Raw genomic sequence first — 8,701 nt, 5'->3', positions numbered from 1 at the left:
AGACATACTAGTAGATACTGTAACTTTCAAAGAAAGATTAATAAACTTGGCATATTAGGAAAGTTAAAAGATAAATTAATGAGTATAATAGAATAGACAGATAGTGATGAAACAGACAATGAAATTCACCAGATAGACAATTATGATACCACCTCATCATCAACAGATATTTCTTCAGATAATGGAAAAGTTAAATTATATGATTGCAATAATCCTGATAATTGTTATTGTAAAAGAAAACTAAAAATAAGCATTTTAATAAAACAAGAAAATATGATAATGGACTTAATAGACAGACTTCCGAATTTACAATCTAAAAATGATTATTTATCTAAATTGAAAGAAATTTTGCCCAATCTGACAGGCTAGAAATAGATTTGAAAGATTATAAGTCGACTTATAATTTTTCAGAAATTACTGATAGATTTAAACCCAGTAAATCTGTAACAATAACAGATTTATAGATAGATGTCAATAATCTAAGAAAAGAATTAAAAGAATTAAAACCAGAAAACTTCATTTTAAAGGACATGATTGATCAGATAGCCACATAAGTAATTAGTGTAAAGAGTAGAATTAGATATGGTAATGAACCCTTGACAGACTCCTCTCTCCTTGACGGAAATAATTATGTGGATAAAAGTTTTCATAAAGATGAATATAAAGACGAATTTTTAAATATGATTGACAGAATGGTATTCCAGAAATGGTATACTGAAATAACTTTGGTTGTTCATAAAGAATTTTCGATAACAGTTGTTGCACTTGTTGATTTTGGAGCTGATATGAATTGCATTCAAGAAGGATTAATACCTTCCAAATATTATGAATCAACAACAGACAGATTAACCCAGGCCAATGGTGATAGACTTAAAATAAGCAATAAATTAACTAAGGCATATATACACAATAATGGAATCAATTTTAGAACACCTTTCTTTTTGACAGACAAGTTGTCCTCTAAAGTTATTATAGGGAATCCCTTTTTAGCTTTACTTTATCCTTTTTCAACGATAGACAATGGAATATGTACTAATATCTTGGAAATGGAAGTAAATTTTAAGTTCATCCTACCTCCAATCCCTAAGGATATACATTTGCTAAAAGAAATCTCAATATTTAAGAACATAAATACTGATGAGCCAATAGCAGATAATGATGAGATTATAACAAATGAGTTTACTACTAATGTAAAGGTAGATGATACTACTTTACCCAGTAGTAGCACTTACGTATATGTATATATATATTATTTTCACTTAAGTATATATATATGTATATATACTATCTCTTCAAAAAGTTTATTTAAAATTTTCTTTCAGAAAGATTTTCTGTAATCTATGCCTTTCCCTGATCTTCCCAAAATCCTATGTCCCTTTTAGAAATAGACAGACTTTTGAAATGTCCCTTGTTAAACTCCCTTTGTAGAATTTGAAACTATGACAAATGCATGAAGGCCTTCAATTAAGGTGTACTTGCATAATTTGTTAATTTTAAAATTAATGGTCAATTGCTTGGCAAGCAAGATAGCCATTCTAAGGCGAATAACATACCACATTTTGCCAAAACAGAAATCCCCAATGAAGATTTCAAACAGAGCATGAAGGCGTCTCAATAGAGACGATATCTCTTCAAGTAGTGATTTGCAGAATGTCCAGAATATCCAGACAGATTACTATTCATCAGCATGACAGATCACTATTCACCAGCATGTGTGAATAGCGTTCAGAAACTCTACGAAGATTCCATGAGCAGTAAGATAATTCTAATTTGCGGATATAGATTGGCAGACAGGGATAAACATAACAAATCACTATTCACCAGTATAGATCACTATTCACTGGTATGCGTGCAGACAAATCCAAGACAGTCCAGAGATACAGATAGATTTTCACTACTGTTTACTAGCATGCAGACATATTCCCAGACAGACAGAACACTGTTCACTTGCATGCGATAGAAAGTATCTTGACAGATTCCGATTCTCAGAATATATGGTTCCCACTGACAGTTTAACTTAATTTTACTCACTCAGGTTAATTTACTATGGTTTACTACATCTATAAAAGGGGCAGACTACGAAGACAGAAGACAAGCTTCAAAAAGACTCCAAATAGGCTTCAAAACTTACAGGCTTCTAAATTTTAGTTTCTAGACTTCCAAAAGATTCCAAGCTTTAGAAAGACTTTGTAATAGCTTTACTTCTCCTTCTCTTTGAAAGACTTTTGTACTCTTCCCTTTTGTAATCTTGTAACCTTCCTTGAGACAGAACCTTGTAACCTTTTAGTTTTATTTTGTAATCTTGTAACTCTTTAGACAATGTTTATTTTCAAGCTTGTATCAGAAAGAAGTTTGTTTTCAAGAAAGAAGTTTTATTTCAAGTAAGATTTTATTAGTTTCAGTTTTCATATTCCATACTCCATTTTAACCTTATTTTGAATATATCTATTTTGCTATTTTCTTCTTTATCATCTATTTTATCATTGTTTATGCTTCTATATTACTGCTGTGCTCTCTCTTGGGTAGTCAATGGTATCAAGAAGATTAGTTTTACTTGGAAACAAATTTATTATAAAATAAATGTGCACAATTGAAGCAGATCGATACAAATTTATTATGTAAAATAAATGTATAACTATATTGATTATCTTCAATTGTTCATTGCTTATATGATCTGTTTGCAAGAATAGTGTTTCTTTGTCTTTTGTTGGCTGAATCTATAGATCTTGATAGTCATAAATTTAACGGTATGCATATTTGAAAGACACATCAAGTGTATGTAAAGTGTAAAAAAATGTACTTGTCTGTGATGGTGGTTATGTCTTCCATGTCAAATTTGGAGAGGGAGTGAAATTTTTATTTTTATTTTTCAAACCAATAGAGATATTGTTTGAAAAAGAAATCAATATATAATGGCTAAAACATTAATATTTAGAAGAGTTATTTGATGCAGATAGTGTTTCAATTGTAATCAAATTATCTTCTCCCTTTTTATGCATATTCTCCTTTTTGTTTAGTGTCTTAGGCTTTATATCAAATTAGCTTTGTTGGTCCTTGTAATTCATTTTAATTAGAAAATTTTGTATTCATGCTTTATCTAATTAGTTTTGGAGGTGGTATTTGACTCGGATTAGTATTTCAATTGTGATCAAATTCTAGTAGGATATAGTGATATACATAGGACTTAATATTTATTTATTTATTGATTTTATCTATAAATTTCTTGCAATTTGGGCAGCCAACTTTTTTTTTTTTTTTTCCAACTTGAACGTGTACATGTTGCTATTTTTTTTTTCATGAAGATTTTTTTTATTATAAAAGATTAGATGAAGAATTTGGATTGTAATCAAATTAAGATAGAATTTGGATTGTAATCAAATTATGAATTTTATCAACTTAGAAATTATAAGAGAAGTTAAAATCATATAAACATGTACTATACTACTATGTTGCTAGTTTTATAAAAAAAATTTATGATTTCTATCCACTTAGAAATTATAGGAGAAGAAAAATATATCTATTTTTTTTTAAATCTACAAAAAATTTTGCAATTTGGTGAAGCCACTTGGATCAACTATGGCTTCTAAGCCCAACTTTTATTATATATTATATGATATGATTTTTAGTATTTTACAAAACATTTATTATATAGTAAATTTTCATTTATTAAACTAAAACACATATATAATGATAACTTCGAAACGGTACACACATATGAAATTGACTTCTTTGCATTGTACACCACTAGAAATCTTGCTAATTAAATATCGAATGTGGTATTGTTTATTACGTTTGTGTACATGTTCATAAAAAAAAAAAATTACGTTTGTGTACATTAAGTATTTCATATTTTAAGTGTGGAATTATTTAAAAATTGTGGATAAAATATGTGAAATTATAGATAAAATACAGAATATATATGATCTAGTGAATAAGAATATTTTCTTATTAGAAATAAAATATAGGTCACAATCTCTAGTATCAAATATGCATTGTAAACGTAGTATTTTTTAAGAGCTATTTGAACCCTCCAAGAAATCCTTTGAGATGCTGTGTGGGGATTTTCTTGCACAAGCTATTTGTCCGCTTTGGGGAGCCAAGCCCGCACGGTTTTGTCATGAAGGGGTGAGAGCTAAGGATTAGCCTTGCTATGTCCTCAGTCCCACATCGCCTAAGTGAGCGCCCCACGCATGCCTTATAAGCTCTTGGGCAAAGGCATGGTGTACCACTACTCTGCATGCGGAGTAGTGGTACACCATCCCTTTGCCCAACAGCTTATAAGGCATGCGTGGGGCGCTTACTTAGGCGATGTGGGATTGAGTACATAGCAAGGCTAATCCTTAGCTCTCATCCCTTCGTGACAAAACCGTGCGGGCTTGGCTCCCCAAAGCGGACAAATAGCTTGTGTGGGAAAATCCCCACACAGAAGCCATATGTGATCCCAACTCCCAAGAATTGAAAGTAAACAATCAAATTTGGTTTTATTTTTTTATTTACTTGTTTTTGTTGATAATCATGAAATTTGGTTCTTTCTTTCCTTTTTTTTTAGCTATTTTATAACTGATCGATGAGTCCATTCAAAGAATCAAAATTAGTGGTTCAATATCAACCTTTCAAATAAGCTATTTCTTTATAGCCCTTTTATAAATGATCCATGAGTCCATCAAAAATCGTGGTTCAATATCAACCTTTCAAATAAGCTATTTCTTTATAGCCATTTTATAAATGATTGATAAGTCCATCAAAAATCGTGGTTCAATATCAACCTTTTTGATGATGCCGAAAATACCACCAGTAAGCCACACAGTCCTCGCGCGCTCCAAATAGCACCTGCATAGCGAAAAGAAAGGACCTAGCAGAGAGTACCAGTGTGGTACCGGCCAAATACCCTCCGAAAGTCAAGTCAGAACTATTCTCACTACTCTAGAGTGCTAGAGAGGGTAAATTATACGTACCTCGGTTTATGAGAGTGATTGGGTTTTTATAGTAGTAGGGCTTGACCCCTTTTCCTTAGAGTAGAAGTCTTTTCATTATAGGAATCTCTTTGGGCATATTTTGCGGGATCCTTTCCATATAGGAATCCTTGTTACAAAATGTGGAGGGTAAGTCATTTACTTATACACGCAAACGTGGTTAGCAAGCATTCTTTGACAATACCGTCAGCTTATATTATGCCTTCGGTCTTTATCCCGTTAGTTTCAGGATGACCTTTCAGCCTTATCTTACCATCGGCCTATAGTGCCTACACTTACAACTTTATCCTGCCGTCAGTAATTAGACTGGCTGACAGACGAGTAGATACCGTCGCTATAATTCCGTCGGCTTATCTTGACCAATTTGTTTTATCCTCATCACTTTCAAATAAGTTATATTTAACAAGCCGCCCTAGAAGACGAAATTGTCTACGACATGTTACTGAAAATTGTCAAAGCTTAGGAAGAATAAAATGGTAAAACCGATTCACACGTCTTATTGTGGATGTGGACTTGTGGAATGTGGAGTTGGTTCCACTTTTGAATTTTTTATTCTTCTTTTACAATTACTATGAATTCAGTCGTTGAGATAGCTATTTCTATTAAATATATAAAAAGATTCAAGAGGCTAAGGCAGTCTAGTAATGGTGTTTAAACAACGAAAACTGTTGTTTAAACATCACAACACTGGCATGTATTTTTATACACTTTTTACCTATATGTATTTTCATAAAATTTAAACAACGTTACTAAAAATCTTTTATCAAACGGGCTCTAAAAATGACCTTAGTCCAGTTTGGAGGCATGATACTAAAAATAATGCACCATTTCATGCTTTCTGCACTGGCTTTGGTTTGGTCAATTTGGTGAGATGCCTTTTGCTTTTTTGTTTTGTTTTGTTTTTGTTTTTGTTTTTTTTTTTTGTTTTTGTTTTTTGTTTTGTTTTTTTTTTCAAGTACTCCCAGTTTTGTTTGAGCTTATTTTTTATTTTGGTTTTGGTTTTTTTTTAATGTTTATATGCTTATTTTGGTTTAGAAGTTGTTATACCGTGATCATACTTATACAACAATGAGAAATGATATATTCACAACACTTATACAACAAATCATAAATAGCGAGTTGTTATATTTAAAAATAATTTCACTAGCAGGTTTAAATTAGAACTAATTTGAGCTATTGGGCAAGAAAAACAAGGTGTTTGTGGGAATGAAAAGATGGTTTGGGAACACAACACTAGATATTGTATCTATAGGATGGTTGTAGGGAAGCGATTTGGTGGGGCTATGACCAAGGATGAGAATGAATGGAATGATGAATGTCGAAAGGCATTGAGAGATTTTTTTCGATTTGACTGGGACATTTGTGGTGTTAGATGCACTTCCTTATCTAAAGTGGTTGGACATGGGAGGATATGAGAAATCTATGGAAAAGACAAAGAATTGGATCATAAAGTTGGAGGATGGCTAGAAGAAAATAAGTAGAGGAAATTGTGTGGTGGGATGAAGGAAAACCAGGATTTTATGAACGTATTGTTATCCATTGTCAGTGATGAGGATAAGATTTTCCAGTTATGATGCTGATACAATCATCAAAGCTACATGCATGGTAAGGTTTTTTTTTTTTTTTTTTTTTGCCCTTTTTTTTCATAACCATATTAATTCACGAATACAATAAACACTATTAAAAACCTTTCTAAATATCAAATAGGTTTATTGCACACTCATTAGTGTACATTGTTTGTACATATTATGTATTCATTGTTAAGTGTGGACATGTTTAAAAAACTGTGGACAACATGTGTGAAATTATAGGTACTATATAGTAAATACATAGTATATATATAAATGAGTGTATAAGAATATTTTTTCATTCCAAAATATTGGTCACAATCTCTAATATTCGCATTGGCAAACGTAGTCTTTTTTTTGGGTGGGGCAAAAGTAGTAGAGTTAGCAATTTTAATTTGAACACTCCTCCAAGTATTCCTTTGTAAAGTCATATGTGACGTCTCAACTCCTAAGACTTGAAAGGAGTAACAATCAAATTTGATTTTTTCTTTAGCTATTTGATAAATGATCAATTAGTCCATTCAAAATCGGTGGTCCAATATTAATATTTCAAATAAGTCATTCACCAAATCACTCAGGAAGACGAAATTGCCAACGAACACGTTCCCGAAAATTGTAGAAGTCAGGAAGACATTTTGGATCCTAAAAATAGCAAAATTGATTCACTCTTGTCTTATTGTGGAAGTGGACTTGTAGAGTTGAGCATTTACATTGTACAAAAATTTCTGTCTATTTTAGCATAAGAACCCACTTTTTTATTATTATTTTATATACTCATTTTTCAAAATAGTCCATATCATATTATCAATTTTAGACTACATTTCATTAAAATATCAAATTTTCTTGATTTTTAAATTTGTTTCTCTTTCTTCATACACAACTACTACTATCCACTCTTTCTCTTTATACTCAAGATACATAAAGAAATAATAAACATTTAAATACAAAATGAATAGTGTCAGTATAAATTTATATGAATACTGTAATAAACTTGTAAATTTATAAACTTATACACAGACTGATTTGAGTCATTTTTAGGCAAAATTATATAAATTCTACACCTTTTTATTTTATACACAGACTAATGTTTAGAAGGACGTTAATTCCCAACATTCCATTTACATTACTTTTGCATTGTAGGGCCTTATCTTAGCTGCCACAGATACAACAACAGTAATTTTGACATGGAATCTCTCTTTACTTCTAAATAACCGTGAAACTCTAAAGAAAGCTCAACAAGAATTAGATATCCAAGTTGGTAGAGAAAGGCACGTGAAGGAATTAGATGTGAAAAACTTGGAGTATCTACAAGCTATCCTCAAAGAAACAATGCATTTATACCATGCTGCACCACTTTTAGTGCCACATGAGTCCTTGGAAGACTGTACTTTGGCTGGCTATAACATCCCAACAGGTACACGACTCCTAGTTAATGTTCCAAAACTACATCGAGACCCAAGTGTGTGGGTGGATCCAACCGAATTTCGACCTGAAAGATTCCTTACAACTCACAAGGGTGTTGATGTTAAGGGCCAACATTTTGAGTTGATACCATTTGGCAGTGGTAGAAGAATGTGCCCTGGGATTTCATTTGCTCTTCAAGTTACACAACTCACACTAGCTACCTTGTTGCATGCTTTCGAAATTGCAACCCATCTAATGAACCCGTAGACATGACTGAGAACGTTGGACTTACCAACCTAAAAGCCACCCCATTGGAAGTCGATCTTACTTCTCATCTTGCTGCTTAAGTGTATGCATAATTTGAATGGTATTGTATGATAAATAATATCAATTCATATGTAATAATAATAATAATAATAATAATAATAATAATTGTGGGGATTAGGGCCCAAAGTAGCATATTGGGTCTTGGGTCTTGTCTGAGAACATAGACAAGCCCGAGGAGGAATGAATAGCTACTAAGCGGTTCCTAATTGAAATCTCACAAGTGGGGTATGAATAGAAGGATATCCGAGGAGGAATACCTCCTCGGACATGACAAATGTAGTCCAAGTATGTACCAAATGTGCCCTGTGAACGTATGAGAAGGAAGGAAACTCAAAATGTTTAAGGAAAAACTATTACCACCGCATTAAATGCATTGCAGTTACTTTTCTGACCGCATTTATGTGGAGAAGACCTCTGAACAGTGTTGCC

The 8,701-nt window shown here is 32.1% G+C and overlaps 1 pseudogene; it reads left to right on the top strand.

Annotated features, from left to right (window-relative positions):
* The first annotated feature begins 692 nt into the window (after positions 1-692).
* Positions 693-8,292, top strand: LOC115980925 (annotated as a pseudogene).
* Positions 8,293-8,701: the final 409 nt, after the last annotated feature.

Source organism: Quercus lobata, chromosome 3 (genome assembly GCF_001633185.2).
Source record: "Quercus lobata isolate SW786 chromosome 3, ValleyOak3.0 Primary Assembly, whole genome shotgun sequence".
Taxonomy (NCBI): domain Eukaryota; kingdom Viridiplantae; phylum Streptophyta; class Magnoliopsida; order Fagales; family Fagaceae; genus Quercus; species Quercus lobata.
Note: the sequence above shows the minus strand (reverse complement) of the source record. Positions and strands in the feature narration are given on the sequence as shown.